Below are 9898 nucleotides of genomic sequence, written 5' to 3'. Positions count from 1 at the left end.
ATGTGGGCTTCACACGTAACACGACATGACATTGACATGTCATGAGCAAAAGGATTTAGTACCCAAAATACCATAATACATACACATGTACAATACATATACACAAATGATGTAGTGCACAATAATACACACACACACACAGTCTATTCAGAACTTTAAAAGTTTCAATTCAAAGTGCTTTCCTAGGGAGAAAAGAAGTGAAAGGAAACATCACACAAAATAGGAAAAACAATTACATTAATGTAGCACAGACTAAGAAAAACTGAAAAAAGAAGCAAGGTATTACAGGGTTGTCAAAACTACAATAAGTCATTGTTTAAAAAAAGTTAAGTGCAGCCACCACAAGCTCTTTAGACACATGGAGTTTTAATACATTCAAGAGTTTTCATTCTGGTCCTCAGAAAAGCCACTAGAAGCCTGGTCATGACCTCCTGCAGCATTCCAGCTCGTTTAGGGATAAAGATCCTCTTGAGACATGTTTTAAGATGTATAAAATATTGAATAATATTTCTTCTGATATATTTTTTGCACAAAAACATGCAACAAACTACTAACACAATCTTAAAAGCGACTTCTTCCTCATTGAAAAATCTATGAATATGCAAATATGTTTCCGTTGAAAGGTTTATCTGCTGCATGCAAAATGTTTCCTACTTCACTGAGAAGAACATTCTGTGTGTAGCTGATGTGGAAGTTTCAAATTTCCACATCACACTTTTGCAAGTTGCAAATTGAACCGCGATTGACTTCCAAATAAGTTGTGATGTCACGAAGGTCATACTCTCGTGAGATTAAGGTAAGCACACAGAGAACATTTCCCCCGTCAGCTGATGATTGCGAAAACAGCTTTTGTGTCAAACTCTGCATGTACATCTTTCTGCTGTCAAATGTCCAACTGAAGATAAACATACAAAACATGTTTCTAGTTAGAGGGAGGGGGTCTTAAATAATTCTATTCATAATAATAACAATAATATTGGTGCAGATGTATCCATGATAGAGGCACAAAAGAATTGTTCCAAAGCAATAATGATGAGCCTTTCACAGCATGCATTGTGCAAAAGCCTGGGAAACACTCAAGTCTATCACAGAGTTTTAAGTACGAGCAACACACACATTCATTATCAACTTCACATTTATGACCAATTTAGAGCTGCAGGATCACTTGGACCGCATGTTTTTTTGAATGTGAGGAAGCCTGTGTTAACATGGAGAGAACATGCAAGCTCCACACAAAACACCAAGGCTGAACACTTTTGCTGTGAAGTAACACTACAGATAATTTAGGTATTTAGGCATTGCCTCACACATAAGTATTTAATCATGCTTGCACTATGCTGTCAGAAAAGTTAGATTTTGTGGCATATACGAATACGTTCAAAATATCTGTTGTCTTTCATTACGAACAGTTATATTTAAAAAACCTCACCCATTTTTCTCTCTCAAGACCTCTCTGGAACATCAGTTTGAATGGGGAAGAAACAGCCTGACTAGACGCATTGTCCATCTCTGTTTACTGAAATAAACATGTCCACAGTCTCTTAAATTGGTTCAAGACCCCAATAAGACACAGAAGACTTTCTTTCTTCTAGCCATTGCAAGAGAAACTTTTAATCGCCCCTTTACCCTCCTGGCTCTGACAGGCTGCGTCATGGAATGTGTTGGAGCAAACACTGCACCTCTTGCGCGCCTCTGCTCTGCCCAGGACAAGGCTCTCTGTGGGGGAGACCAAGCGTGAATCATGTAGGCTCATTAGCTGCTCTCCACGGCTCCAGGTCCTATTGTGAATCCCTCACTTTTTCAGTTCAGAGTGAATATCCGTGCCTTCACATAAGTCTGCCCACCGCCCAGTGATTACCTCTGCTTAGCTCATAGCATGCTGCTCTAATTGAGCTTCATCACGGTGGCCTACTGATAACTACAATTCAGTCAAAACAACATTAAGCCCTGGCTCGCTGGTTCTGTAATGAGTTCCTGGGAAAAATGCTTTAAAAAAACCAAAAAAAACTTGCACGTTTACAGCACTCACTTGCATAGACTCTAGCAAGTGAAGTTCATTTGTATTCAGAGGAGGATAAGACCTTGCAGTTACTTTTTTTCAGAGAGATCACAATATTTGTGCAGACTGTTTAATTCATTGATGCAACCAGAATGAAAAACACATTAGAGGAGGCATTTTTAAACATTTACCGTGAACAGCTGGCCCAAAGGTGAGAGGAGTGCAGATTATTCCCTCCCTCCCTCCTTCATCAACTACACCCTTGAGCAAGGCTCTGACATTACTCTCACACGATTTCACAAAGCAAACAGTTAGCCCTCATTCATTATGCATGAGAGGCGAGCAGCGGAGTTCGAACAGCATGACATTCAATGGTGAAACAATTCAGACACACTGAGAAGAGTTGGAAGATTTAATATACAATGCAAAAACAAAATTTGCGCAATACCTCTTGTAACATGGGAGTCATTGTCAGATCACTGGGTTTCCTACTTTACAAATCTGGGCGCGTCCAATCATCTCAAACAGCATTTTTGTTCGGAGCATGCAGCAGCCTTGAGTTGCAAAAACTCCACAGAGGTGCTCAAGTGTCTGATAGAAGATTGAGATTGTACTGCTGCTAGGCATGAATGTGTGAAAACTGCCAGTAGAAATAAGAGGTTCAATCTCTGCAACAGCCAGCCTGCTCGTCAAACATCATCATCACAGTGTTTGACAAGGACATCAAACAGTCATATGTCCTGTCGGGGGTTGTGTGACAAAAAGAGATCTGTTCGCCTCATTGAAGACCTTTACAGATCTTTCCTATGTTCAAAATAGATGGTGGTGCGTTCGACAATGTGTGTAACTTTGTAAGGAGGTAAGTAAGCAAGGTTTGAAATCTCTTTTCATACATACAACCAAGCACAACATCATGAGTGCCTTCAAGGAAAGATTGTATTTGTATGGTTATCTCATCTCACGCCTCTCTTTGACAGCTGGCTTTTCACTTCGCCTTTAAGTGTGGTCATTCGGAACAACCTTCATACATAGTCGGACAATACATCATATAAAATAAGCTCATGTCAGCTATATCTCCACATTTTATAGTTACAGTAATTGCAGCCACAAGTGTATGCTGACAATTTGAGGCTTTAAATAACTTCTAATCTGGAATATCATGCCAATTCCAGGCTGTACAGGTTGTTGGCACTTTTTTTTCTACCCGTGAAATCAAAAAGACACACCGAAAATGTCAGGAATAAAGCCAAGCCTGTCTGTCTTTTAATGCATACAATAAAATTTGATATCAGACATTGAGACAAAGTCATTAAATCCCAGTGACCTCTGTGCAGTAACAGTGCATTTAAATTGTAGAGCGGTCATAAGCACAATCCATTTCACAATGCTGATGACTCTTCTGCAGATTTTATCATAGAGGAGAAAGAAAAAAACAAATGAAATTTCCACAAGGACTCTATTCAAAGCTTGAGCGGTAAAAGATAAGAAGAGCTTTAGAGTGAGTACGTGGCAATTAAACTTTGAGAAGAATAAATGTGTTCAACCACTTAAACACAAGTCCTCTTGTCTCAAGTGCTTCAGTTTGTATTGCGCATCAAACATTCGACCTGGATCTCAAAACACCTCTGCAGTTTCACCAGAGGAGCCCACTGTGGGATTTCAATACGCCACTGAATCATTTATGTGGGTAAGCAGTACACAGAAAAGAAAAAGGCTGTGCCACGTACACGCTGGGTACAGTCACCCAGGAAAGGAAGGAAGAAAGAAATCAGCTTCTCAAAATCTCTGTCTGGGTCATTTCGCTCTGTTTACTCGTTCCTCGAAAACACTCCAGGAGATCAGATGGAGAGAGAGAGAGAGAGAGAGAGAGAGAGAGAGAGAGAGAGAGAGAGAGGGCAGAAGTGGGAGAATTGGCTGCTAAAAAGGCAGTGGGACGGCAGGACGAGGACACGTCCTCCCTCTCTCTGGCGCTCATCCACATACACAGAGGAGAAAAGTGACTTATGATTAATCATCTCTCACAGAATTCCCCAATAACATTCCCCAATCGATACACCGGTCATGCCAGGAGAAAAAACACTGAGCTTTTAAATAAGATTTTAAATGATTTAAAGCCCCACTTTTATGCTACGCTTGCCCGTCTGAATCCATAATGTTTGCTCGACTTTTTCTTTCAGAATCAGTCCCCTACGGTTGCTTTCTCATAGCCCAGCTTTGTTGTGACGGCACCCGGGCTGCTGTTGTTCCACTTCCACTGTGTTGCCGCGATTAGTCTTACTTGACCTTTCACCCGCAGATGATACCCATGTGACTCTGCCTCTCGTATTGTTCTGTCTCTCTGTATCTCTGCACATTTATCAAAATTAACAGAGCGGCATTGCGGATTTATTGCTTTTCCCCCCAGAACTGCCGTCTGGTTTCAAAGAGCGCTCCTGCAATGTTAAACAAATTTACTCTTCTAACAGGCGCATAACAGCCCTCCAACTGCTCTCTCTCTCTCTCTCTCTCTCTCTCTCTCTCTCTCTCTCTCTCTCTCTCTCTCAGTGCTCTTCACTGTAATGTTCGCTTTTCAACTGAAGCTTTCATGGATTTCCAATAAACGTACAGTAGAAGAACCTCTCCCGCGACTTATGGACTAGTGCGCTGAAAAAAAGAGAAAAAGTTGCTCATTTCAGAGTCAGACTCCAGACCCAAAACCGAAAGTGAGATTTTGATGTGACAGGACATGATGATAAATGACGTGAGAGAAGCTGATGATGGATTTCTTCAGAAAATATCATTTCACGCCCCCCCCCCCCCCCCCCCCCCCCATCTCTTTCTCTCTCTCTCTCTCATACATACCCATACAGACATTTCCTCTATCTTTCTCTCATACATAGTCATGAACACACTCTTTCTCTCACTGTTTGTTTGTCTCGTCTCTCTCTCACTCACACACACTCTGAGCCGTACAGCTATATTCATTTCCATTTCCATGGCTGTGCTGAATGGCTGTAGTCTGTGCCCGGTCTTGTGTGTCCGTGCATGTTTGTGCATGCGCGCAGATCGTCCAGTGGCCGAGTCCCCACAGAGCTAAGGGTTGTGTCTGGGGAGGTGTGGAAGTGTCCGTGGGGATTGAACAAGAGGGGGGGAGGGAGGGCGGTTGAGGACACTGTTTCCTTCAGCGGTGGAATGTCTTCATGCGTGTTCCTGTTTGGAGGGGCTGCTCACGGCTCCCAGAAGTTGGCAGGAAACCACACGCTGCTTACACTGGGCCGATAAGAAGGAGGCGACGAGGGAGGGAGGACAGAGGAGAAGAAGAAGAAGTGGGGTTGTGGTGGGAAGGGAGAGAGGGAGGGAGGGAGGGAGGGAGGGAGGGAGGGAGGGAGGGAGGGAGGGAGGGAAGGGGGTTGCTTTAGCAAACCTTCAGGAAGGTAGATTATCCCACGAAACGCTGGCAGAGCTTCAGCCTTTGTGCATGTGTGTGTGTGTGTGTGTGTGTGTGTGTGTGTGTGTGTGTGTGTGTGTGTGTGTGTGTGTGTGTGTTTGTGTGAGTCTATGCGTGCTCAGGAGAGAATGAGGGTGTGTGACAAAAAAGCAGCTCCTTCAGCTCACTCAGCAGTGGAGAGTTTCTATGAATCTGGGGCAGACTCCACAAAGGGCTGCAGAACAAAAGGCCTGCAAGCTGAGAATGTGCAGCGTAGAGGCACGGCCCAATCTCACGCTTTGTTAACTCTGGCACATAACACTGAATAAAGACTAAGACAATCACGCCTCACTTGTCAATTACCTGCCTGTTGATTAAAAAATCCGACAGCTAGACACCTCAGGTTGCGCAATTCATACATGAAGCCCCTCTGTTGTAGCTTTCGTGCAGGGTGACTGTGCTTCCCGTGGCTGAGTTTAGCTACCATTTAGTTTAGCCATCTTGTCTCATTAGGATGTTATACTTTATTAGAGCGCTTATTACAGTGGATCAAATGAGATAATGAATTTAATCTTCATAATAGTCATGCATAAAGAGACGTGACAAATGGGACTGGATAAAAGGCGCACAATTCAGTCCACTTTCGGATCATGCTTTTCAGAGTGAATGAGCTTTTTCACCCTTACATCACAACTGCATGGACCGAGCCTTACATGTCCAACCACAGTCTATAGTAATTTCCACAAGTGCATACACACACAATCCAGGGGATTATAAATCACAGGCACTTGGGAAAGGTTTCAGCTGACTACGCCTGGTGTTTATGGTTTTCTATGACTGAATCCAGCTGTTTGGAGCCGCGCAATGCTCCGAGAGTCGCAGTCAATTTGGCAGATTAGCGTATTGACAGATGGTGCGCCATCCACCCAGCAATCAATATGTTTTATTTTAATCCCTTCAAATGTTTACTCAAGAATCTGGACACAGAGCCCCTCTCTCCCCAGGCCCCAGCGGCTATTATACAGTATCTCCACCCTCCTATTACACCTCCTCCCCTCCCTCCTCATCTTTTCGCTCCCACTAAGGAATGACTTTCTGGCCATCCGTGCAAAAGCAACACTCTTCCTTTGCTCAGGAAGTGCAATGGGATATGCCCCCCCTTCTTCTTCAAGTAGGGCAGCCAAATCGAGCAATCAGACAAGACATCCATCACTATCCTGTGGGGTGGAGTAAATGACCTTGATGCAGTCTTCACACTCAATTTCAGATACCCTTGGGCTCCATTATGGGGAGATTTAAGCAGCGAGAGCCCGGCCGGCCTTCACATTTGATTCTTACGATACTAGATGTGATAAGTGTGTGATGCAGCACAGAGAAAAAGAGTAATATGTGAGGTAAAGGGGGGGGGGGGGTGAGAGGGTGAGTCAGCAGGTGATGAAAGCGCGGCAGAAAATTAAGATGGAGTAAGAGGGCTCCAGGAGATGAGAAGAGGAGATGGGTGAAAATAGCTGGAGGAGTGAGCAGGTAGAAGATGTCTCTGGATGGGAGAGGATAAATTGCTTTTCAAGGACTTTCTAACCCCCTCCCCTTCCCCGAAACAGAGCTCTACCTCAAAAACCAACAGTACTCCAGGTAGAGTACACACAATATGAGGGTAATTTTCAGACAGGAAAAAAAAAAGATCTCAAGAGTGATCCATCACGGTGGCAGCACATCAGTGAATGTAAGCATCTGCGAATGTAAGAGCCTGGTGCTCTCTGTCTCTCTGTTTTGCTCATAGTCTGTATATAAAGATGGATGTAGCGAGGCGTGACGTCACCCACTAGTTTGAATTATAGCCAGTTTGAAGCCCAGAGTTGCTACTAACAGTCAGCTCCATCTTTTCCGTTTGGAGCCAGAAACTTCCAAATAGTGTGGAGTGTGGGGTGTTTCCTTTCACACTTTGGAAACACCCCACAGTACTTTGGACTGAAGCAAACACTAACTTATTGGGAACACTGAGTGGTGCAGACTTGTGCTAACATTAGCTAAGTTAGGTAATGTTATTTTTGGAGCCACTATCTAGTGACCATCAGTGGTACTGTACTTTAAGGGGATTGGCTTCAATTTCAAGCCTTGGTTGGTGCTGCTTGATTTCACTGCACTAGCCGGTTAAGTATTCACCCTCACCCATATCGACCTACCGCTGGCTGGTGGGAGAAGAAAAAAATCTGTGCCCTTAATTATGCATAACTTGAAGCCTTAATGAAAATTTAAATGGGTCAGTTTCACCCCCTGTGCAGTTGTCATGAATGGGGAAATGAGCTATTAGAGACCAAAACCATTTTTTGTACCAGGCTGTAAACATGTTTAGGTCTCCTGTAAAGTTGGGCATTTTAACACAGGGATTTTGGAGGATGACTCGCTTTTGGAGCCAGCCTCAAGTAGCAATTTGAAGAGCAGGAGATTTTGGCACTAGTGTGTCGGCTTCATTTTTCAAACCTGAAAGTTGCCACTTGGTTTTGACGTGAAGTGATCTGGACAACACTTTCCTTTTATTTTCCCCTTGACTGAGTGTGTGTTCTTCCTCCCTCTCCACCGTTACTAGCAGCCAGTCCTTCTCCCCCGGGAGTTCATTTGAGAAACACCACCTGCAGGTTTGAGTGGCATCATTAACAAAGGTCAGATGTGCTCACTGTGAAATTATACACACATGAATTTCTCATTGACTTGTTAATACACCTGATTTCCTTGCCCAGGGTGACAGTTTGCCCTTTGCTGTCTTCCAGGGGGAGAGTTTGACAGGGTTGCACCACGTGGGCGCCACGCATTTAATTTAATTAATAGGCCGCGGATAACACTTTACACTAGAGTTAAACAAGCATGTAAATAAAATCAACATCATTAACAAACCAAGTGTGAAACAAATCAATATGGGATGCAGAGTGTACAGTGGACTGTGCCTTAATCTGTCTGAAACTGCATGCTCTTATCTGTCCTTTAGGAATTGAAGAATTTAGTCAGTCGCGTTGGAGTTTGGCTAATGGCTTTTTTCATAAAGTTTAAATGTAATATAATCTTGCAGTTTTATTGTATTTAGTTTTCTAAGCCAAAAGGTCAGTTGATGCAAATGAATTGTCTTTATATGGTATGTTTATACATGTAAAAGTAGAAGTGGTTGAACTAATCCCGGTTTACATATTGTTATCCAGCTAAAATGATCCTATGAGTTCTGATCCAGCCAATTTCTGTTTGATTATCTAGAATAACAGATGTATTTATTTCTTATTTTTAAGTCAAGATTAAAACCATTCAATCTCATTCGATTGGTTGAGTTGATAGCCAGTTTGTTACCATATGTAATGTGAGTTCACTTAGTCACAAAAACACATTTAAATGACCACCCAGCAGCTGTTTCATGTTAGCTCTATGTATAAATGTGCAGCTGTTCATCTTAACAACTTTACAAACTGATGTCAGTGTTGTGCTCACAGCTGGTTCCTTTACCACTTTAATGCAGAGAATCCACTTTAAACATACTGTCATTTTTCAGTGTCAAATCTCACATAAAGTAGAGTACACATTTATTTTGTTCACAGTATCCCAAACTGTATTTTGTAATTTGTGATAATTGCATTTCTTGATAATCCACATGTTCGTTTTATCTGAAAACAGGACTATATCAGCATTTATATACTTCTGCCCGTATTCAAGGATAAGAATATGCTGCTCTTTTACAAGATAGACTTTAAAGGCTTGTTGCTCTGACAACAGATCCAGATAAACGTCACACCAGCTTTGAAGAACTGAAAAAAAAATCCATGCTTGTGTCAAATCATGGATGATCAAATCAAACCAACTCAGTATCGTGTACGAAGAACAGGGCCCAGGTTTCCAGTAGCGGGTGAGTGTCTGCTCAAGCTGAACTAATAAGCTATTTACACATTTCTCCACATATCACAGAGGTTAATGTACATACACATTACTCCCAAATATAGCCTAGAGAGGTCAAAAAAGTGCTTCAGCATAAACCCTATATGTGCATCTCTCTAATGGTCCCGCATAGCATGAACAATTTGTGGTCATAACATTGTGAGAAGGGCTGTCATGTGAAGAGAAACACACCATTAAGAGTCAAGCAGCTGTGTCAGATCAGACTTTTACACAGCCCACTGCTTTGTCATGTCAGGAAAGGTTGCGGCTTGTCTTTGTCCAGTGGAGCGAGTGTTTGCACAGAGGAAACAGGCCCAGGGCAGGTTATGTGTGCTGCACTCATCCATGTAACTGTAACATATAAAATACTTCACGGTGTCTCTGCTTTTCTGCCTCGTGAGCATGCGTTACATAGGGAGGCTCAAGTGGCTGAGATGTAATCACGGTATCACAGTGGAACCGGGACGACGCAACCACGCTGTCGCCACACAGCTTGTGTTGAGCACATGAAATATGACTCTCACTCGAGATAACAGAGGGAACATTGTCACAGGGGAGATAAACTGCGTAATTAGAAGATA

The sequence above is a fragment of the Scomber scombrus genome, chromosome 3, assembly GCF_963691925.1.
Source record: "Scomber scombrus chromosome 3, fScoSco1.1, whole genome shotgun sequence".
Classification (NCBI taxonomy): Eukaryota; Metazoa; Chordata; class Actinopteri; order Scombriformes; family Scombridae; genus Scomber; species Scomber scombrus.
The sequence above is the reverse complement of the archived record's forward strand: the minus strand, read 5'-3'. Positions refer to the sequence as shown.